Genomic DNA, 25,429 nt, shown 5'->3' on the forward strand with positions numbered 1-25,429 from the left:
CCCACCAAACCCACCCTCTCACGCTGCGAGTCGGTCCTCACACCGAGCAGATAGTGTTCTTCATTATCAATGCTCCTGACTTGCAGTTGGTGCTGGGGTTCCCTTGGCTCCAGTGTCATAACCCTCATGTGGACTGGCTATCCCGGGTCTGTCTTGGCATGGGGGCCAGTCTGTCGGTCCTCATGCCTCAAGACTCCTAGGGTTACTGTGGGTACTGACACCAATCCCGAAGGTTTTGACTCCTCACGAGTCCCAAAGAAGTACTGGGACCTTCGGGAGGTGTTTAGTAAACGGCAGGCCCAGCTGCTGCCCCCCCACAGACCCTTTGACATTGCTATTGACCTCCTCCCTGGCACCACCCCCCCAGGGGTAGGCTATTTTCGTTGTCGGCACCAGAGCGTCAGGCAATGGAGGACTATATCCAGGAGGCCTTGGCCTTAGGGTTCATCCGGCCATCCACTTCCCCGGCTGGGGCTGGCTTCTTTTTCGTGGGGAAGAAGGATGGAGGGTTGAGGCCCTGTATTGACTACAGAGGCCTCAATAAAATAACGGTCAAAGACTGCTACTCGTTACCCCTCATGACCTCAGCCTTTGAGGCACTGCAGCAGGCCTCCATCTTCACCAAGCTGGACCTGCGCAGTGCCTACAACCTGGTCAGGGTCAAAGAGGGTGATGAGTGGAAGACGGCGTTCATCACTCCGTCTGGGCATTACGAAAACCTAGTCATGCCATTTGGTTTGACGAATGCGCCCGCCGTCTTCGGTACATCAACGAGGTCCTCCGGGAGGCTTTGGACAGGTACGTGTTCGTCTACTTGGATGACATTCTCATCTATAGTAAGTCCGTAGACGAACACGTCGCCCACGTCCGGCGGGTTCTCCAGTTGCTCCTGGAGAACCACCTGTTCATTAAACTGGAGAAATCACAGTTCCATGCACAGTCAATCTCCTTTTTGGGCTTTGTTGTGTCCCACAACACCCTGCGCATGGACCCGGCCAAGATCAAGGCCGTGAAAAACTGGCCCAGGCCAACTTCTCTGCGCCTTGTCCGGCGCTTCCTGGGTTTTGCCAACTTCTTCCGAAGGTTCGTAAGGAATTTTGGCTCCGTGGCAGCCCCTTTGACCACTTTGATGAGGAAGACGTCAGGGGGGTTCGTTTGGTCCACGGAGGCCCAGGAAGCGTTCGATGCTCTAAGGCGCCTGTTGACCACGGCCCCGGTTCTCCAGTTGCCCGACCCGGACCTTCCATTTATCGTGGAGGTGGACACCTCTGAGGTAGGCGTGGGTGCAGTTCTCTCCCAGCGGTCTGGTCCTGGCCAAAAGCTGCACCCCTGCACCTACTTCTCCCACCGCCTTACCCCGGCTGAACGGAACTACGATGTGGGTGACCAGGAATTATTGGCGGTTAAGCTTGCTTTAGAGGAGTGGCGGCACTGGCTTGAGGGAGCAAAACATCCCTTTCTGGTCTGGACGGATCACAAGAATTTGGCCTACATGTACTGCCACACAGCTCTGTCATCTGCACTGCCACTTTAAAACTCTATACTGTAATGATACCCCAGGATGCCTTACATCACTACATTATATTAATGTAGTTACTGCACTGTTACATTACACATAATTCATTCTGTATATTACATTATATTAATGTAATTATTACTGAACTACAATTACTTTTTATGCTTTTATGCCTCTATCATGCTGCTCTCTTGTTAGATTTTGCTGCTGTAAAAACTGACTCCCTGTGGGATAAATAAAGTGATCTATCTATCTATCTATCTATCTACATCCAACAGGCCAAACGTCTTAATCCGCGCCAGGCCAGGTGGGGATTGTTCTTCACTCGGTTTGATTTTGTGTTATCGTTCCGACCGGGCTCTAAGAACACCAAGCCCGATGCTCTCTCTCGCCAGTGGGAGCCCCCTCCTCTATCAAGCACACCCACGACTATAGTCCCCAAGGCCCGGATTGTGGCGCCCATCCGATGGGGACTAGAGGATGCAATCAAACGGGCCCACCTCACTGAACCTGATCCAGGTGGTGGCCCCCCGGATCGACTATACGTACCCGGGCCTGTAAGGGAACGGGTGCTTCAGTGGGGCCATGCGTCCTCCCAGGCAGCACACCCAGGAACTACACGCACGCTCGAACTTCTGCGCCGGCGATTCTGGTGGCCTGGCATGATAGGCGACGTGCGTGCTCATGTAGCTTCCTGTTTGGTGTGCTCCCAATGCAAAGATCCCAGAACCAGGCCCACTGGTCTGCTGCTCCCTCTGGCTGTCCCCACACGTCCTTGGTCCCACCTGTCCCTTGACTTTATCACAGGATTGCCCCGATCACGTGGCAACACTGTGATTCTAGTCATTGTGGACAGGTTCTCCAAGGCCGGCTGCTTTGTGGCTCTTCCAAAGCTGCCGTCAGCTAAGGAGACAGCGGATCTAGTACTCAACCAGGTGGTTCGGGTTCACGGACTCCCCTCCGACATTGTGTCAGACCGTGGGCCCCAATTCACCAGCCGGTTCTGGGGTGCATTTTGCCGACTGTTGGGGGCAGAGGCCAGCCTCACATCTGGCTTCCACCCCCAGTCTAACGGCCAGACAGAGGGGGTCAATCAAGACCTGGAGCACACCCTTCGCTGTCTGGCCTCTTTCTCGCCCTCTACCTGGTCTGACCAACTGATTTGGGCGGAGTACGCACACAACACCCTCTGGCACTCGTCCCTGGGAATGTCACCCTTTGAGTTCCAGTATGGGTACGCTCCGCCCATGTTCCCAGGACAGGAGGCAGGAGCCGGGGTTCGGTCGGCAGAACAGATGGTCAGGCGTAGTCGGAGAACCTGGCAGAAAGCCACGTTGGTCACGTGATCGTGGTAGCTCACTTAGTAGCGCGCCGGCCCTCCAACACGGCGGCCTGATATATTTTACAAGACATTTCTTTGAGATTCATTTTGGTTTGATTGTCCCATGTATTTCTAGCGGAATTGTGTTAGCATGGCCCCAGTCACTTAGTGGAAGCTACTATTACCTTTGCAAAACATTTCAAACCAAATTGCATGGATTAAATTTCATGTGTAACAGCTGTGCTGAACTATGTTTGTGATTTTGTGACTTTATATATAATTTTTTATGTCAGGACCACAGCTATAGCTATCTGTTAGCTAACTGCATACACTTGGGTTTAACACACTTGGCCTCCTTTGCATGGATTGAGATGTTACATGGTGTCACGCCCACATCGCCGTGCCCGCCCCAGGGGTGGTCTCGGGCCGCGGCTCACAGGCGATCTAGACCCTTCAAAGTCTTGTCATGTTCATGTCATGTTTAGTTATGTTCTGGACTTTTATGTTGAAAAGGACTCTTGTGTTGACACCCATCGTCGCCATCTTGGTTTTAGGTTGTGTTTGTCATGTGTCTGTTCATTGTTTGGTTTATGTGTTACACCTGTGGGCTGGTGTATTTAAGGAGGGCTAGTGTCAGCTGCTGGTTGCCGAGGATTGCTCTTAGTGCACTGCATGCACCCAGGTCATTGAGTTCACGGTAGAGACTCTGGATTCATTGGTCTAGTCTGTAGAGTCCTTCCTCGTACAGGAGCTAACTAGCTAGGCAGCTCTCATCTCAGGGTCCATTAGGGAGCTACTGCAGGTCTGCGGCGATCTCTCGCCAAGCTTCATAGGTTCAGCGAGCTTGGGTCCAGGAGCTCTGGGAGTGAGCGACTCTCCAGCTCGTTTCAGCAATTAGCTCTCCTCATCGTCGGACCGGATCAGTTGTCTAGGTTTGGCGGCTGACTCCTCATGCTCTCAAGTCTAGTAAGTTCAATGCGCCTTACTAGCGCTACTCTTTATGTCCTAGTTCTTAGTTTTCCCAAGCTCGGCTTGGAAGTTTGTTTCTGAGTACAGCCCTAGTGCCTCACCAGCCCCAGGTGTGTTCTTTTGGTTTGCCCAGTATTGGTTGTCACGGATGTTGTTTCTGTTCCTCCTTATCCCTGGGGATCATTGCTGCATTTCTGTTTTGTTTATGGTTTATTGTGATCAATAAACTCTATCGCCTTGGTCCATCCCCTGCGAGTGTTCACCCATTCTTGTCAGACCGTGTGGATCATGACACATGGTTGGATGGAAAGAAGAATTTTTAAATTAAAAATATTTCCAACATATGTGCAGTTTACGTTGTTTTACCTAAAAAAACAAACTAATTATTATTTTTATCTCTAGCAGCCAGGTAGGCTATAGGATAACTCTTACATAGTGTATTATGTAAATGTTAAAAAATCTGTTTGTCATCTGCTTAAAACAAGTGATTACCACCTCTCTTAGCTTAGCGAATAGAGAAAGTAATACATATTCAGTTTTTCTTTATTTAATACACAGGGGAGTAATGATGGTAATCTGCCAAAAGAGGGCAGGGTCAATCAGGATTTTCTGAATATACAGTATTTTATATTCAGTGATTTTATAGATAAGCAAAAAGCCTGTTTTTCCAATTCCAAAGATTAATTAAACTTGAACATAAATAAATGCATGGATCTCGACTGAAACAGATATATTCAAAATATTATATTCAAAATAATGTTTCATCTCATCCAGAACATTCCCAGGTAACACCACTTACAATATATTTTAATAACTTCAATGAGTAGAATCTCATACACAGTATAATAACAAAGAAAAGGGAGCGCGACAGCAAAAATAAATTTACAATTTTCTTAACAGTGAAATTAAAGAACTACATTACTCTGAGCTGCATTCTTCTGTTCTTATAACGGGCACACTGACCAATGTATGAGTCCTTACGTGCTTAAAATCAAGTACACGCATCTCTCCTCATTATCTGACCTGGAGTCACCATGATGTTTCTGTGCTCTCTGGCTGTGTTTATGATCATTTGTAAGTGTAATTAGCTAGATTTTTATCTGTGTAAAATGTATTTTAAAATCAAGTTGTATTTAATTGTATTTATGTAATTAAGTTGTATTTCTTAAAAATCAAGATTTTCTGGTTTTGGCTTTGTGTTTGTGTCTAAGTGTGTCAGTAATGAATTGGGTTGAGTGGCAGTTCATCTGTTCTACAAAGCTTTTTGTCATTCTTTTAGATTTTTCCACAGGGAACTCTTCTGCACAATCAGTAACACCAGTGAGCAGAAATGTTCATGCTCTTAAATATGAGAGTTATTGTCTCCTACCTTCCTTTTATACAATTCAATACTACAGTATATGTAACCAATGTAAAAAAAAGAGTGGATCTGGTGATCTCCTCTGCAGCAGTATCAGACTCTTGACTCTACTACTGAGGCCCACAGTGACAGAAAACTCAACTTTATATCAATCTGTATAAATAATCATGTCAATATAAACAATGCTATCAGCACTAAATATGAATAAAGTCACAGAACTGCTTTCCAACTGCAATTTAAAATATATTTAAACGAATGCCACCTGTCCAGAACAGTTTATTCTCACTACTAATTTGCTCAATTTTCCCTTACCACAAGTAATACAAAGTGAGCGCCATTTTGCATTAGATAAACACCACTGAATTTTGCCATTCTAGCCAGAAAAACCCTGACTGATAGTAATGTTAACATACACAATAGAATGAAGAAAACTACCCAAAATCTTTTTCCTATGTGCTAAGAATAATTCATTACATTCAAAAAAATATATCTAGTAGCAAGGTAGGTAATAAGCAAATAAGTGTAAACAAATCCTTTACAGGAAACAAACTTAAATATTGCATTGGTCAGAAAATTGTAGAGAACACTTAAATACAAATTAACATATGGGAAAATAAAACATTGTATACTTAATGTAGTATTGCTTTTGCACACATTACATTGTCTCATCACATGTCTCTATAGAGAATTCACTTACAGACATTCTGCATAAGACAGTATGTTTTAACTTGTTGGAAGAATCATGTCAATAGTACTATAAATAGTCCTTTCACCATGACTTAAGTAATCAACCAGGTATCAGTCTCTCCAGAGCATAGTAGCTTTTATCACACTATGTTTTGTTTAAATGTGTAACTGGTTAATCTTACTGATTCATTCTGATTTGTTTTCTGAGTTTCTCTAGGTACAATATTTGTATTGTACTTTAGTGCCATGCTTTTGTAGATTGTAGACTTTTTTTCACAATGACTTAATGGGAAATCCATGCATAAAGTATTCATAAACGCTTTTGATGTTCTGTCTGAGAAAATACCAAAGTTTAGATAGCATGTGACATACACTAGACTATCATGTGGTTAGACAAACAAAAGATTTAATCAAACGACTTTAATAAGACTAGTACAGCAATACATGCTTGAATAAAAATCAGAAATAAAAACACTGAGAATTCAATATTCATAATCCTGTAAAACTATCAATATAAAGGGCTCCAGTAACAATGATACCTCCCAACCAATTACTGTTTTATATGATGAAATGAGATCATAGTTAAGAGGAGATGAGTATATTTATGAATTAAGAGTGGGTGGAGCCAAAAGTGGTAAGACACAGTACACACACCATAGACAGACAATTCTGGTTATTCTGCCACCCTCATACGCCCTGCATAAGTCAGCAGATGACTCCTCTCCCAATCACCACGCTAGAGAGTAAGGCCTGTTTGTTTCTTTTAATAGTTGACTGAAAGTAGGGTAAAACTGCAAGAAAATACACCACCACTGTATGAGTTACAATGTGAGAACACAAATTGCTGCATTATAATATTTAAAACATGAACCCACTGTCATGCTATCTTATGCCTTGTGGTGTTTAAATAAACATACATTTTTAACTTAAGATGATGAAATACCATTTCATTTTTAACAGTGCTAAAGTACCATCTAATGTTACTAATTCTAACAAAATATGAATAAAGATTTATACTAACAAACTATCATACCAGCTGTGCATCCGCAAGGCATGAAATGTAAAAGATTAATGTGGTGTAACACATGCATGCTACTCTTATTAGTAGTACTACTATTATTATTGCTACTAATAACATTTGAGATGGTTCTGAAAGAGATGTAGTGATCCATTACAAGTATTTACTTTTACTTGTGAAGGATTACAACATCTCTTTCAGTATAATACAATGAACGTATAAATACAATGAATGGAATACCTGGAATGGAATGTCCAGATTTTTTTGTAATTAAAAAACATTAATTAAAATGTCTGTTACACTAACTTTAAACATTAGCTTCTTCTCTAATGCCTTTTCATCTGAGTCTGATTGTATATAAATAATACAAACCTTGCAGTACAGTTCTTAGCATTTCATTAGCTGTTTTAGCTTTGTAATTATCATTCATAAACCTACCAGGTACTCTTGCACATTCACTGGGAAGCAATTATTAAGGAGGTGTGGCTCTTAGACATTACTGAACATATTCCCTCCTCTATTTTCTGTTTTAGTTGGACTCGCTGTCTGTCACTGAGCACAGAGGACATTCCATCATGCTGCAGTTTGCTCTTTTCCTCTTGCTACTGATTGTAGGTGAGCAAGTATGAAATGTTCATACTGTTTGTTACTGTTTTTGTGTAAATAGTGCATAATTCACAGTTTACTACTCCTCAAAACAAAAGAGGAAATAATGTGTGTAACCTGTTGAATGTCTCTCCTTTCTATATCAGGTGGAGTGTATTCCAATACAATCAGTCCAGTGGAATCTGAAAAGCAGGTTTCAGCAAGCAACAGTGTTACCCTCTCTTGCAGCTACACAGTGTGGCAGTGTGCAGTGTGTCCTGGTTTTATTGGTATCAACAATTTCCCATCTCAATTTCCCTTCTCATCTAAACTGGATTTTCTACTTTATATATTTGAATCTGGGAGTATGAGCGCATCTCCACCATCTGGCTTCACTGCTAAAGTTCAGAACAACAGAGTAGATCTGGTGATCTCCTCTGCTGAAGTGTCAGACAAGAAACCCAGCTACGCTGTACAAAAACAGATTGTGTAATGCTGCTTTGTGATTATGTGTTGGGTTTCCTGTCAGGTGTTGCTCTGTTGCTTCAGACCACACTTTCAACTTATTTTTGTCCTTATTGGAGAGATTGAAAGGCAAGTATGACTGTTCACGATAACAAATAAAAAGCTGTTTTTAAAGTAAAAATGCTCCATAATGTTGCTTTAGTAACCTGTACTTGCACCTTTAGCAACAATAAACTTTTACCAAACACCTCCTGTAGCCGCCAATAGCATTTGCACAATGTCATTGAGGCATTTTGGACCATTGATAAAGAATATTTGTATAAAAGCATTCAAAATATGTGTATCAGCAACCAGGCCTTAGGATGAGACAGCTAGAAATTACCTAGCCTGAAATATGAAAAGGATAACAAGCAGTTAAAATCTGGGCCTTTCAATTTCATGCTGACATTTTGGCAAGGGCATGCTCACATCTTAAGTTTTTAATTACAACACCTGTTGCCAATTAGCTCTTGTCAATAAACCATAGGTTCACTACATATGCATATCATCAATGCATATAAAATACAAAAAAAACACAACACTTTTTTACTTTTACATTTTCTTGGTGTTATTTTAAAGGATTTATAACTAGTGCTGTCAACATTAATGCATTAATGCATTAATCATAACAGTAACATGTTAACCTTTTTTAACACTCTCTCACAGGTCACTCTTTTTACAGAGCCCATTAATGTATCAGCAGTTTTATTTAGTGATGTAAAATATTTAATTAAAATAATGATTTAATCACAGAATATTGTTGTGATTAATGTGATTAAACATTTTAATAGATTGACACCACTATTTATAACAAATACAAGGTTTTATAATACTGAATTGCACATTATGATATCTAGATTTCCCGTTATGTTGACACATGGACATAAAAGTAATAATAAATAAACATTCTATGAAAATGAACAAATGAAAATCCAACATTGATTTTGAACCATGCTTCAACATAATTATTTTAAAAGATAAACTCATTAAACAGGCCTGGAAAAAAATTATGATACTTCTGAAAATAATATGGCCAAAGGGACATGTTAATTTTGGAATTTTCCAAACTACATGTTGACAAGCCCCAACGATTCTTGGAGAATGTCCTATGGACAGATGAGACTAAAATGAAATGTTTTGCCAAGGCACATCAGCTCTATGTTCACAGATGGAAAAATGAAGCATATCAAGAAAATAACACTGTCCCTACTGTGAAACATGGAGGAGGCTCTGTTATGTTCTGGGGCTGCTTTGCTGAATCTGGCACAGGGTGTCTTGAATCTGTGCAGGGTACAATGAAATCTCAAGACTTTCAAGGGATTCTAGAAAGGAATTTGCTGGCCAATGTCAGAAAGCTGTTGCACAAACTAACCGCCACCAAAGTCCCCAAATACTCAATGAAAAAAAGAAAAAAACTGGAATGAGCTCACCCAGTACCTTGGGGTATCTTTACAGTCCAAGGGGATCCAATCCACAAGGACAGAGATGAATACAAAAAGAAGCACAAGTTTAAGGTAAGTTGACATTCTGACACACAAACCAGTTTTACACTGCCACACAGTTTAAACAAACAAATACCTATAAAATTAATGAGAAATGAATGCAAGTTCAACAAATAATTTTTGGATTTCCTGGATGGTCCCCCAAAACTCAGAATCAGAATGTTCTTTTTTAGTTTTGGAGCTACAAAGTTACAGTAGAGCTGTTAAGTCACAGCATGGACAGTATGGAGAACCTCTTGGGCAACCTCAAGGTCCTAAACGATACAATTCTCAGCACCAAATGGCAGTGTCGAGGCTTCTTAAATACCCCCCAATCCCAGGTGCAACTCAAGAACCCAATCTACATTGACACAATAAACCAAACATGAACACAAATGAGGAGGAAGTCCTTGTTTGGGCCTGTGGGTGGCGGCTCAGAATCTCCCCGGGGGAGAGCGCGATGCCGAGGGGCTGACAGTCGGAATTGTACACTTTTTTTTGCAATGCTCTAAAGACAGTTCAGGCGGCTTTAGGATCAGTGCCTCTTGCATCTTGACCCAGGAGGCTTTTCTCTCCTTGAAAAGGTTAGTTTAATAACCAAAGATTATCCATTCCTAAAATAATTTTTTTCCTTTTTCATTTTAAAAGGTGTGGGGGAAAAAGGGTTAATAAGAGTGACTCAGCCTTTTCATTCCACCAACTTGGTGTCAAGACAGAAAACTCAAAAGTTTTGTCTTCCGTACATCCTAATGGATGATTGGTCATACTTGAAGCTTGGCTATTGGGTTTTAACCACTGACAACAGACAGGGACAAGCTGGTCTATTATTGGCTTGGTGTATGGGCTTTAAATATCATGTGGGCAGCAACAGAAAGGAAGTGAAGACAATGTGTAAGAAATGACTGAACGTAAGGTTAGTCATGCTGTTGCATTTTCAATCAGTCGCAAGGGCTTGATAGCTCACATAGGAAGACCAGCCAGTAATTGGAATAGCCAATTGACACTGCTATCTGCAGGAGCCTAAAGTTACTACCACCTTAAACATGCAAGGAGACTACTTTTTTTGTCTGGTGGAGCTTATCTATGCAGTAGGTTTTTGTAATATTTTTGTAAAAGATGATTTAACTTCTTTAATTAAATTGTGAACAAAAGTGAACTTTTGCATAACATTCTATTTTTTAGATGTACCAGTAATATTCCTATACTAGTTTTTATTTATTTATAAATTAGAAGTACTAAATGTCATGCATTCTATCCACATATACAGGTTCAGCAATATGATTTGAATCTTCTTTTCTTACATAAAACTTGCCAACCTGTGAACTCACTTAGTTCACTAAGACATGCTATGTTCTACAATGAGACCCAAACAAACCCCAGGGAAGATTAGATTTGGAAGAAAAGACTTAGAAAATACAAGCATCTGTATGTTAAATTGATTGGCATGAGTGCCAACCAATAAAAGCATTGTCACATTGTGACCAATTGTGAACTGGGGTGGGTGGAGTTAGATGTAATAAGATACAGTACATTCACCAACAGAGATACAGCAGTGGCTAAAGCTGGAGTTCTAAACTCATATGCTCAACAATCATGCTGCTTTTCTTTATGGTTTTAATGCTTATTCTCAGCCTTGGTAGGTTCCTTTTAATACAGCATACTAAAATATAATACTTACCTGATTCTCTTAAGCTGTAATACACATGTGAATGTGAAAATATTGAAATATTAATTTTCTTGTCTTTGTAGGTGAAACTGCTGACACCATCAGTCCAGATCAATCTTTCATCTCTTTAAGCGAAGGCTTTAAGACCAAACTGTCCTGTACATATGATGGCTCTCCATTTAGCCTCCACTGGTATCAGCAAAAGCCTGGATCAAAACCAGAGTTTTTGCTACTAATTTATGTTTCCAGTAAAGAAGTCACTAAAGCTGAACCTGCTGACCATCGACTGTCTATCAGCCTTCAGAAAAACAATGAGAAGTCAAGAGTGAGTCTGACGATCTCCTCTGCTGCAGTGTCAGACTCTGCACTCTACTACTGTGCTATGGCACCCACAGTGACAGGAAATTCAGCTTCACTGAACAAAAACTCTTCATGATGTAAAGTCTGGCGGTTGTCAAGAGAGGGGGCTCTTTTTCTAAAATATCTTTCTTTTCTTCATTCATCACCTGAGTCTCAGAAGATAAACCACCCACAGCACATTGATAGTGCTCAAAGATTAAATGGGCTCAAACGAAAACTGTCTGGTTAGTGAGCGTCTGTAGAGGATCTAATATTTATTTTCTGTTTTCTTTTTAGAAACTTCAGAACCTTTTTTCTCACAGGTACAAGGTACTTTCCACTCAGTGAATAATAACAATATTTTCTCCTTTTTACAGAGATAAGTGAATCTTTAAAAGCTTCCATTCTTATGTGTCCCTTGGGAAATGCAGTTTCTATAAAAGGGTGATGTTTTGGTTTTCAATAAAGGAGACTCTGGGGTCACATGAGTGTCCACCGTGGTTAGAATGTTGTGGGCTTCAATTAGACCTAACTTATAGGAGTTTTGCAGGTATATGTAGACCAATACTGGTGGTCAGAAGACAGGACTTCAACGGATGTGTTGAAGGTTGTAACACTCCACACAACATATATATGGAAACACTGTTATAAATTTGTGTGTACGGAACCACTTCAAGCACTGATCTTGTATCACTAGTCTTGTAAGTACAAGTGGGTAAATGCTGCATGGGCCTCACATGAGCACTAACTATGTAGGGGATATGAGGAAATGAATATATAAGAAACTGTTATTAATGTAGTTATGCCATAACATTCCAAACCCCTCCTTTTAATACTCTTACCCTCTTGCAGCCATATGTCAAACAAACTTTCCCACAAATCCCACCTTGTCCCTGTTTTCTCGTGTTGTTCCATCACTCTCCATACCAACGGAGGGGCCTGCTTCACATGCTGACCAAAGGAAAGCCGACCTGGACTCCAAGTCAAAATACTTCAGAGTCAGCCCTCCCATTTTACTGCTGCACTAGGAAATTATTATTAAAGTATTAATAATTCTAAATGTCAGGGCACTACTCTTGCACATTAACTGAGATGTAATGGTTAAGGAGGTGTGGCTTTAAGACATTACTGAACATATTCTCTCCTGATTTGTTATTTCGTATTTGGACTCTCAGTCTTTCACTAAACACAGAGGACATTCCATCATGCTACAATTTGTTCTTTTTATATGACTACTGATTGTAGGGGTGCAAATATGAAGTGTACATACTGTTTGTTCATGTTTTGTATATATAGTGTTTTAACTACAGTTAACTACTCCTCAAAACAAAATAGTAAAAAAATGTATATAACCTGCTAAAGCTTTAGAATGAGTGACATTACATGGTTTTAAAATGTCCCTCTGTTTTGTATTAGGTGGAGTGTATTCCAGTACAATAAATCCAGTGGGATCTGAAAACCAGGTTTTAGCAGACAACAGTGTAAGCCTCTCCTGCAGCTACACAGGTACAGGGAGTCTGCCCCTGTTTTACTGGTATAGACAATATAACTCATTTAAACTGGACTTTCTCCTTTATATAACTCCATCGGGGAGTATGAGCGATTCTCTACCACCTGGCTTCTCTGCTAAAGTTCAGAACAACAGAGCGGATCTGGTGATCTCCTCTGCTGAAGTATCAGACTCTGCACTCTACTACTGTGCTTGGAGTCCCACAGTGACAAGAAACCCAGCTAGACTGCACAAAAACAGATAGTGTGATGCTGCTTTGTGATTATGCATTGCTTTGTTGTTTCAGACCACTGATTACTAAGGAGATGTTATCTGACCGTTATTTAAGTCGCTATCATAGACAAACACAATATAACTTAACTAATAAAACACACAGTTGTGATGTTGATGTCTTTATTTTTTGCTCCTGGGCTCCTCCTACAGTGAATGTGTCATTCATGCTTTGAGCCACCTTCAAAGGGCATGCTTTACACATGCATTTCTGGACCGCTAAGAAATACAGAACTGACAGTAAAAGAAGCATATGGACTGTCAAGGTAAATTAAAATGACAGGATTTTACATGTATATGACTATGAAGCATTAAGCGTTGTCCTGCCTGCTTCATGAGAGTTACATAGTGCAGTTAGTTGTGTTCCTAGCCCAGAGTGGGAAAGACATTGATGCTATTTTCTCTTTTAGTGTTTCAAGTCAGTGTAGCATCACAACAATCTTGTCTGAGAAAAACTGATTGTCAGTAACCACGCTTTATGTGCCTTTATTTAATGGACAAATCACCTGTAAAACCCACATTATTAGTCTCATCTTCTTAACTGCAACACCTTTAACAACCAATTAGCTCTTAGAGATGTTATTAAGCTATAGGTTCACTTACTTTTTTCTAGCCTGCACTGTGGATGTTTACTTAATGTGCTCAAGAAAACAGTACACATATGTGTGTAGTTTAGTTAGATTGTGTTTGTTATTGTGCCTGTTTTCTTTCCAGTATTGTCATGGACAAGTCCCACCCACTCAAGATTTGCCCTCTTGATGCTGTTGACATCTATTTTTTTTGGCAAAGACAGCCTCAGTAGGAACTCTTTTTAATTGTGTAATTGTGATAATTGTGTGAATCATCAGTCAAAATGAGCCTTTAATTCTGTGCATTTTGATTTTATGTATAGGATTATGAAATTTATTATGATAACAGTTGTGATTATGCATAACTGTGCATTATAATTGTATTAATCCAATAGTTTTATAAATAGTTCAATATTAGTGTTTCAATATAATCATATTATATTCAGTAACTACAGTATTCTATTGTAATACTGTGGACAACACTTTGACACGTTTAAATGAGTAGCTTAAACATTTAATGTTTAATTTATGAGGTAAAATATAATTTGTAGGCTGTAAATTGATGTCATACAGTATGAGCTTCGTAAGGAACATAAATAAAATAAATGCTCACCTTTATCACACTTTTTAAAAAGCTGTTGTTTTGCTGATTAACAGTATTTACAATGTTATTTTAAAGGCTTTATAACTAGTGCTGTCAACGTTAATGCGCTGAACACAGACAATTAATCTCCAAACTTTAATGTGTTTGGCCCCAACTTCCTCCCAAAGGTCTCTCTATTTACAAAGCCTAGTGACATATTAGAGGTTTTATTTACCAATATAAACATAGCATTGCTACTATTGAGGTCAGAGGGTAGATTACATTTTATTTATGCTTAAATATGAATTAAATCTTATGACTCTCATTCTTATACCCCTCCTTCATCTCACTCTCTCTCTCTCACACACAATTTAGTTTACACAATCCAGCCCAATGACTGATCCATCGATTTATCTCTTAAAAATTGTTGAAGCCAATTTTTCCTCTAGCCAGTTTGTTGATGGCATTTTTTATTCTCCTGTCCAAACATTCAAGGACGTGCTAGCTAGAATTTTACCGAACGTGATTTATAATTAATGACAGAATATTAAACTTTTGAATAGATTGACACCACTATTTCTAACAAGTAAAAGGTTTTGTAATACTGAAAGTCACATGATATCTAGATTTTCCTGTGCTAAAGCCCCTATTTTGTTAGCGTATTAGTATTGAAATAAAAACCTCTAATAAGTTGCCATACCACACCATTAGTTAAAGTCAACCTAACAGTCATTCCATCTGATTACAATTGTGTTGAGAATGCAAAATGTATTTTTCCCTACGACACATGTGCTACAGTGATACATTTAACATAAAACAGCTGCAGACAACCAATACTAACTGTAATCTATGTAAACATTACTAAACAGTATACAGTAACTGTAGGAGAAAAACAGCAACAGCAGCAGTGATTATTGCTCCAAATATTTTTACCAATGTAATGGTAGTTAATGATAGTACTTATCAGAATAATACAGTCAAAATGCAGATATGTACACAGATGTACATATCCTTCAGAAATAATTATTTAATAATAACAGCACTCAGATTGTAAAAAATACTTTATTTTACAGTGGAGGGAAATGTTTTCAAAAGTTTTTTTATAATGATTCCCAGCAAATCAATACCTCATTTAATGATCCAGCTGGAAGTGAACTAGAAGTGGGTGGGGCTAAACATGAGACAATACATACTCCAACAAAGACAGGTATTGTCTAATGCTGGAGGTCTGAAGTCACACTCACAACAATGCTTCTCTTCTTCTCTGTTTTCATACTTGTTTCCAGTTTTGGTAAGTGAGATATTTTTAATACATGCTGAGGGGTGGTTAAATTGTAAAAGACTATTACATATCGGATTCTTTCAATCCATCAAAATTGTCCATGTAGGTGAAACTGCCAACACCATTGTTCCAGACCAATCCTCCCCTCTCTTTAAGTGAGGGCAGCAACATCACACTGTCCTGCACATATAGGCTCTTCTTACAGTCTCCACTGGTGTCAGCAAAAGCCAAAATGATTTCTGTTTTTGATTGCTAAAGTCAATGAACAAGTCACTCAACCACCTGATGCTCAATTGCCCATCAAACTTCATAAAAGCAAAAAGGGGGTTGTCCCTAAAGTGGATGCAGTGATGGAGTGAGTTCTTAGTACTGTGGAAGCTGTGGAAGCTGTGGAAGTAGTATATCATCATCTTTCATTCAAGTCAAGTCAAATAGGTTTTTATTGTCATTTCAACTATATACATAGTTCACAGTGAAACAAACCAACATTCCTCCAGGACCATGGTGCAACATAGACACAGTGCATACAGAACACAAGTGCAACACAGTACAAGTGCAGACAGACAATACAAAACAATACAGACAAAGAATAATAAATAATTAGGGGTCATGTGCAAATTATGCAGTGTGCAATAAATATTGAGTCCAGTGAGGTAGTAAAGTTATTTGTTCAAAATGCGTCCCATATTGTCTGGGGTAAATGGTTGGTGAATGAGAGAGAGAGAGAGAGAGAGAGAGAGAGAGAGAGTGTGTGTGTGTGTGTGTGTGTGTGTGTGTGTGTGTGTGTGTGGAGAACAGTCTGTGTTAATCCTGTCAGTATTCTTGTGATTAAGAACAAAAAACACTACAGCTTCTTAGCTTACTGTCTACAACGGTTTAAAATGGCCAGTTTGGAAAACATTTTACTTTACATTTTATTTTGTTTTGAATAAGAAAGCCCTAATATTGTCATGGAGCCATGGTATCTGTCTGCAGCACCTACAATCAACCAGAGGTGCTAAGTACAGCAGTAAGAATTGGATTTCCTGGATGATCCTCCAAAACACAGAACTTCTTTAGTTTTGGAGCTACAGAGCTCTTAAGTCACAAGGTTTTCTAGAAATCAGACCAATCCGCACAGTTATCAGTACATAACTAGTTCTACTCATACATGCAAAATGTATGTTCACATAAGAGGTTGGTTGGCTTACACATTCAGTGGGAAGTGGATGTGGTGGTGGAGGAGGTGGAGGTCTTAAATACTACTGAAAATGAAAGTGCTCTTGATTATTTTCATATTCCTTCTTTTTTGAATAATCATTCTGTCACTAAACACTGAAGATCTCCCATCATGATGTGGTTTGCTTATTTTGTTTTCCTACTGATTGTAGGTGAGCAAGAATTAAATATAAATTCTATGTTTGTTTACTTCTTCTATTGGTATTTTGTAGCACACACATTTTACTCTTAAAGGCTAAATAGCGAAATATGTAACTTGTTTTATTTAGATTTACTGACCTTGTTTCTCTCTTTTATATCAGGTGGAGTGGATTCAAATACAATCAGTCCAGTGGAACCAGAAAAGCAGGTGACAGTGGGCAGTAGTGTCACCCTCTCCTGCAGCTACACTGGCAGTGTGTACAGGCTTTACTGGTATCATCATCGACATCCATCCTCTAAACTGGACTTTCTCCTTTCTGTAAGTGAATCAGGGAGCATGAGCAATCCCAGGCCACCTGGCTTCTCTGCTAAAGTTCAGAACAACAGAGTGGATCTGGTAATCTCCTCTGCTACAGTGTCAGACTCTGCCCTCTACTACTGTGCTTTGAGGCCCACAGTGACAAGAAACCCTGCAACACTGTACAAAAACAGATTACATGATAATGCTTTGTAATTGTGTGTTGGGCTTCCTGTCAGGTGTTGCTCTCTTGCTACAGACCACATTTCAATATTATTTTTGCTTAAAGAATAGCTGGTGTAATGAGTATGACTGTACATTTAAAACTAGCAGTCTGCTATACATTTGACTTTTTTTTTGAATCCTTGGTCAAAATGTTCATTATGATTGTATTGAACAGCTGTGTATATTTATTGCTAGTTTATAGTTTTAGTTTACATAGATTGTTAGTGACTGTAAACAAGGAACTGCAAAATAATGTCATTTATGAATGTATTATTAAATAATCAATTTATATTCAATAACTTTAATTTGCTGCAGTAATATTTCAACTGAATTGTGTACTTTAGGCACATTTACAAATTTTGTTTGGGAGATAAGAGAGCTTATCATCCAAACAAATAACCAAGTACCAAGTAGAATGACACTCAATTTCGTCCCCTTGTAAGTTCTGAATCTAAGATCTGAGAACAAGCTCTAGAAAAGGTCATGAATTTGGTTTTCTTAGTATTAAGAACCAACTTTTGATAATAGAGTGAGACTTGCCACTGTTAGAAGACTGAACCTTCGGATACTGTCTGTAACATAATTTGTCACCTATGCTGATATCACAAAGCCTAACCAGCAGCAGTTCCTGGTCAAAAGAATCAAATACCTTGATAGATTTAACAAATTTGACAGCACAACAACTCCATTAAAATTGATTGATATATGATATATAGTTCTTAATGAAATGCTTCATAATATCATCTGTACTCTTAAGATGAGTTGACTAAATGTGTTCAAGGAGGCCATAAACTGTAAGGGGTAGCTCTAGGGCAAGGCCTCCTCCTGCCATCAGGGGGAGGCCCCAAGTCACGCCAGCCAGTAATTGAGCCCAATTTACTACACCTGGGCAGAAGGCTATATAAGCACACAGATCCAGTTGCCCCACTGCTGGTTCTTTGCCTCTGGTTGAGTGCTTATATTCCCAGCCATATTCCCAAGTAGAAGGCTGAGTGGGTGTCACTCTCCTTCATGTGTTTCTCCTGAGTTTGTTTCTCTCTGTGTGAACCCCAAGTTTCCCCTCAAATTCCCTGTGTCTGTGCAGTGTGTGTGCGTGTTAGCACACATACACTCATTTAGCAGAGGATGTCAACAAGTTTAGCTCAGACGCCTTGCTCTGCCGCGTTGACGCATTGCTCTGCCGTTAACGCTTGTGGGAAATCCTGACTCCAGACCCGGTCCTTGGAGGAATCACTGTCTCCGTGTTTAGCTTGTTCTTTCTGCTTTCTATCACTTTCTAGCACTTTTCGTCGGAACTGCTTTTAGATCGTGTTTACAATCCACAGGTTTATCAAAAAGACAAAACAAAAAGCGGAGTACATTAGCGGCAACCTTTAGCGGCTAGCAAACAGCAGATAATTGAGGATAGTGATTCATGTAGGGGCCAATGATATTCGTCTGCGGCAGTCAGAAGTTACTAAGCATAATATTAAAGAGGTGGTTAAACTGGCCCAGACGATGTCCGATGCCGTAATTTGCTCTGGTCCCATCCCAATGAGGCACGGCGCTGAGTCTTACAGCCGACTCACAGCGCTGAACGTCCAAAAAGGCGCTGGATGTCCAAGTGGTGTTCCGAAAATCATGTGGGCTTCATAGATAATTGGTTAAAGTTTGAGGGCAAGCCTGTTTTTTTAGGTAGGGATGGTGTCCACCCCACGCGGGAGGATGCTGCCTTACTTTCGAGCAGCATAGCCCATAGTCTGCTAGTTAGTCGGCAGTGGAAGTGTAAAAAGCTGCTGACAATCCAGAGCCGAGACCAGGCCGCAGACAGACAGGCTAAACCGACCGGTGAGCTGCTTTGAGGCATCACCCAGGTTTCACTCTATTGAGACTGTGTCTGTGCCCTGAATTAAACCCAAACATAGAACATCTAGATCAGCTCGTTTTAATAATTTGATCAGTGTTTCTCATTTCAACGATAACAGCAGCACCTCAGACCTAAAGCTTGGTCTACTTAACATTAGATCACTATCCTCGAAAGCAGTGATCGTAAATGAAATTATATGTGATCAGAAACTAGATGTTTTCTGCCTAACCGAAACCTGGATTAGACCTGATCAATATATAACACTAAATGAAGCCACCCCCACAGGCTATAAATATGTACATAGCCCTAGATTATCAGGCAGAGGAGGTGGAGTATGTATAATCTATCAGAATACACTAGAGATTATTCAAAAACACTGTAACACCTTCACTTCTTTTGAGCTTATCTACATTAATATATCAAATCTGGCCACAAATAAAAATGTTTTCTCACTGATTAATATTTATAGGCCTCCAGGGCCCTACTCTGAATTTTTAAAAGAATTTAGTAATTTTGCTGCAGACTTGGCAGTGTGCAGCAACAAAGTTATAGTAGGAGACTTTCATATTCACTTTGAAAAAGCAGACGATCCATTAACAAAGGCGTTTGTATCAATTTTAGATTCTATTGGCATTATACAAAATGTAACTGGACCTACACATTACTGTAATCATACCCTAGATTTAGTCCTGACCCTGGGTGTTGGCATTGATCAGCTAAATATTCTACCTCAAAGCTCAGTAATATCAGATCATTATCTAATCTCCTTTGAGCTACATCTAAGGCAAAATGTTCATTCGTCTCCCTAACACTGTCTAAAGCACACAATAACACCAATGACAGCTGTACAGTATACTAAAAATCTCCCACCCCTATCAACCTTAGCTTACACTCCGTCAGACCAAACGGAGCTTGTTAAATTAACAAACGATCTAGAGAATACCCTTCGATCAACCTTGGACAAAGTAGCACCATTTAAAAATAAAATGATGAGGCAAAAAAGGCTCGCACCGTGGTACAGTGATCATACTCGTACCTTAAAACAAACAGTGCGGAAACTAGAGTGTAAATGGCGGACGACCAAACTAGAGGTGTTCCACTCTGCGTGGAAGGACAGCCTTAGTCAATATAGAAAGGCACTCATTAAAGCTCGCTCAGCGTATTTGGCCTCGCTGATCGAGAAAAACAAAAACAATCCCAGAGTTATTTTTAGTGAGATCTCTAAACTCACTAAAAGCCAGGCAGATTCTCAACCCCAGATCCCAACATCTTTAACCAGTCATGTTTTATGGACTATTTTAATAATAACAAATAATCCAACCCTGCTTATTAAATCAAACATAGCTGTGACCTGATGTAGTTGCTTTAGAACATAACTTAGTTGTAGAACAAAGGCTGGAAGCCTTCTACCCACTTCCACAGCCAGAACTAGAAATAATTATTTCCTTAGCTAATTGTACAACATGTACACTCAACCCGATTCCTTCTAAATTGCTAAAATAAATTCTCCCAATTATAATCAGACCTCTTTTAACAATTGTAAATTCATCCCTTAGCCTTGGGCATGTACCCCAAACCCTTAAAATAGCAGTTATAAAACCTTTAATCAAGAAACCAAATCTTGATCCTAGCGTATTATCTAATTATAGACCCATCTCCAACTTAACATTCGTATCTAAGATATTAGAAAAAGCTGTGGCCCAACAACTCTGCTTATACCTGAGTAAAAATGACATGTATGAGAAATTCCAGTCTGGATTTAGACCCAATCACAGCACAGAGACAGCCCTAGTGAAGATTACAAATGATCTCCTTCTTGCCTCTGATCAAGGCTACGTATCTTTATTAGTCCTACTAGACCTTAGTGCAGCCTTTGATACAATAGATCATACTATATTACTAGAAAGATTAGAGAAAATGGTTGGAATCACAGGGACAGCCCTATCATGGTTCCAATCATATCTAACGGGACGCTTTCAATTTGTAAAGATAAAAGATTTATCTTCAAACTACGCAGAAGTAAGATATGGAGTTCTACAAGGCTGAATTTTAGGACCGCTATTATTTACATTATACGTGTTACCACTGGGCTCAGTTATAAGCAGACATGGCGTTAATTTCCATTTCTATGCAGATGACACACAGCTCTATATATCAACCAAACCTGATGATAAATTTAGACTACAGAAAATGGAGGACTGTGTAAAGGATATAAAACTCTGGATGTCACATAACTTCCTTCTCCTCAACAGTGACAAAACCGAGGTTCTCCTTTTAGGTCCAAAAGACTCTAGAAATAAACTGTCAGACTTAATGTTAGACTTGGCTGATGCTTCCATCATTCCCGGTTTAGAGGCTAAAAATCTTGGCGTCACATTCGACTCAGATTTATCATTTGAGCAACATATAGCTAATATTAGTAGAACAGCCTTTATGCAGCTTAGGAACATCTCCAAACTAAGAAACTCCTTATCACTACAAGACGCAGAAAAGCTAGTACATGCTTTTATTACCTCAAGACTAGATTACTGTAATGCACTTTTGTCAGGTTGTTCCAGCAGGAACCTCAATAAACTTCAGCTAGTGCAAAATGCTGCAGCCAGGGTCCTTACTAAAACTAGAAAATTTGACCATATCAGTCCAGTTCTATCAGCACTTCATTGGCTCCCAGTTAAATTCTGTATCGAATACAAAATTCTTCTATTAACATATAAGGCCCTACATGGCCTCGCTCCTGAGTACCTGCAGGATCTTATTGTATATTACGAACCATCAAGACTACTTAGATCTCAGGGTGCTGGATTCTTACTCGTTCCCAAAATTCAGAAAACCTCAGCAGGGGGAAGAGCCTTTTCTTATAAAGCCCCCCAACTCTGGAATAACCTTCCAGATAATGTTCGGGACTCAGAGAGTCTCAATCTTTAAATCTAAGCTGAAAACGTATATGTTTAGTTTAGCTTTTGGTAATTAATGTTTCTTAGATAAGGGCTGCAGGTCCAGGGGTTTGCGGACCCAGGGAATTGTAGTACACTGAGATGCTGGAGCTGTCATCTCGCTGCTTACACGCGATCACTCAGGTTTGTTGACGGTGGAGCAGATAGATGCTGGTGTTCTCAGGGTGCGCCCGTGTCAGTGTTACCTTCTGGCTCTCTCCTTTTAATTATGCTGTGATGATCACACCTGCTGGAGTCGTCAGACATACCCAGATGCTGATTCTCAACATTCTCTGCACTCCATAAAATTTCTCTCAGAACTAACTTTTCTCTCTTTATCTTCTTCGAGTAAATGGCCACCCAGCCCGACCTGCTGGAAGATTGCCCGCTGAGGTCCCCTCTACCTGCATCTAACCAGCTGCCACCTACCAGTCCGGCCAGCGGGTCCCCTCCAACCCGCCACCACCCATGGCTCACCCGCCTGCCGCTGCTGCCTGTTTGGTGGCCGTGCTGAAACCTAGATGGACTCGTGCCTATCTGACATTATTAATATCACCACTATCAACTTCCTGTTGTATCTGCTTTGGTAATTTTTATCATTAATGTTTAAAATAGTCTGGCCAGAGGAGGATGGGTCCCCCTTGTGAGTCTTGGTTCCTCCCAAGGTTTCTTCCTCCAGCTCTGAGGGAGTTTTTCCTTGCCACTGTCGCCGTTGGCTTGCTCACGGGGGTCTTTGACCCTTCATGTTATTCCTTCTTTCTTCTCTGTCTCTGTCCTTTATTAAGTACTAATTATGTAAAGCTGCTTTGTGACGACAACAGTTGTAAAAAGCGCTATACAAATAAATTTGACTTGACTTGACTTGACAAGTCACTAAAGCTGAACCTGCTGACCATCGACTGTCCATCAGCCTTCAGAAAAACAATGAGAAGACTAGAGTGAGTCTGACGATCTCCTCTACTGCAGTGTCAGACTCTGCACTCTACTACTGTGCTCTGCAGCCCCCACAGTGACAGGAAACCCAGCCTCACTGTACACAAACTGTTCATGATGTAAAGTCTGGGTTTTGTCAGGAGTGGAAACTCTTTCTAAAACCTTTCCTCTCTTCATTTATCAGCTAAATGTAATAATTTCTAGGTTTTTGTTACCAGTATCACGAAACCAGCTCAGTGTGCAATGTTCTGGATAGGATTCTATATTTCTTTTCTTATTTTCTGAAATCTGTTTTTACTATTTACAGGTACAAAATACATCCTGTTCAGTGCATTATAACCATATTTCCCTCTTTATTAATTGTAAACAGAAAGGAATGAAAATGCTTTCCCTTCCTATCTTTTAAAATACAAAACTATCATCCAAATGTACATGCATTTATAAGAATAAGATCTAGTAATGTGAATTTACTTTGGATTGTTTGGGTTGGAGAACAACCTACCTAGATTTTATAAATATATTGTATAAATATATACAATATTTAACAGCAAGATACAATGATGAAATGGGCTTAAATGAAAACCGTTAATAGGAAGTGCATGTAGTGATATCTAGGTTTCTGTTACCAGTATCACAGAACCAGCTTAGTGTGCAATGAATCCTGAAGAGGATCTATAAGTTCTTTTAACTTTATTATATAACACTTGTGGGGTATTAGATTTTACAGCTTGGGTAGCGTGCCATTAAGGAGGGCAGGTTTCACCCTGCAAGGATCAGGTCAGACTCCGGGAGTAGATTTCACCTTATAAGTGATATTTATCGGAAAGTAGTATCTCAGAGTCAAGAGCTCATTTTACAGCAAGGGCCTCCTTCTCTAAGTAGTTAATTTCACATGGAAACAGCTTCATACTGACATACAGGACTGGTTTCAGAGCATCAGCCTCACCCTGACGCAACACTGCTCCCAACCCACAATCTGCATCAGTCTGGACCACAAACTGTTGTTTAAAGTCTCAAAGGTTTGTCAATGCTGCAGCTCGGCTGAAAAGGTTGGAATAAACCTTGGGTACCAGTCAACAGGACCCAGAAAGGATCTCACCTGCCTCTCTATGTTTGAAACTGCAGTGCGCCTGACCGCCTCTATCTAGTCCGCCTGTGGGTGTATTACCCCACCACCAAGGACATAACCAAGGTAGAAAGTCTCTAGCAAGGTAGCACTTGGCTGGGTTGGCAGAGAAACCAGCCTGTACAATCTTCCCTAGGACCACCTTCAAATGTTGCACATGCTCGGCCCAGCTCTTACTGTAGATTACCACGTCGTCAATATATGCAGTCGCAAACCCATCTGTCCCCTTCAACACCTTTGCCTCTGACCAACCGACCAACTGTGTCATCTTGTCTCTCATCTTAAGCATGTGTGACCTTCTGCTCCCTGCCATGCCCCTCCGAAGTCTCCTTCAGGACATCCAGAGGACCTCTCACATACCCTACCATAGAGGAGATAAAAATGTGAGGATCCTGTAGATGCTTGGGGTACCTTCCTGTAGACAAAGAGCAGATATGGCAGCCACGTGTTCCAATCAGCACCAGTCTCTGAAAAACTTTTTTAACATGCTCTTGAGTCTTTTTAAGGTGTTCCACGAGCCTGTCAGTCTGGGGGTGGAAGTTAAGCCTTTTATGCCCAACAGCGAGAAGACCACCTTAAGCAGTTTAGATGTAAAGTTTGTGCCTTGATTCATTAAGACCTCATGTGGTATAACCACTCTAGACATCAGCTGAATCAGAGAGTTGGCTATTTGGCATGTTTTCAACTTCCTGAGCATTTCTGGGTATTTTGTAGCATCAAGCAAAAATCACTAAAATGCAACAATTACCGACCCTGCTTCTAGGAAGAGGCCCCACTACATCCATAGCAATGCGTGAAAATGGAACGTCAATTATGAGAACCCTGTCTGACTAAGGAGCTGTTAGTTGACAATCAGGGCAAGATCTACAAAACTGGGCTCAGAATGGGCCAATTTAAACTCCTTTTGCCTCATACAGGATGGGGGTACAAGCTGCTCAATGTTGTTTTTGATGTTGTTCCTCACAATAAACCGAATGGCACTTCTACTGTGATTGTTCTCTGGACCACATTTTAAAAACAGGTTTAAGAGAATTAGCTGTTCAGACATG

Source organism: Salminus brasiliensis, chromosome 9 (assembly GCF_030463535.1).
Source record: "Salminus brasiliensis chromosome 9, fSalBra1.hap2, whole genome shotgun sequence".
Classification (NCBI taxonomy): Eukaryota; Metazoa; Chordata; class Actinopteri; order Characiformes; family Bryconidae; genus Salminus; species Salminus brasiliensis.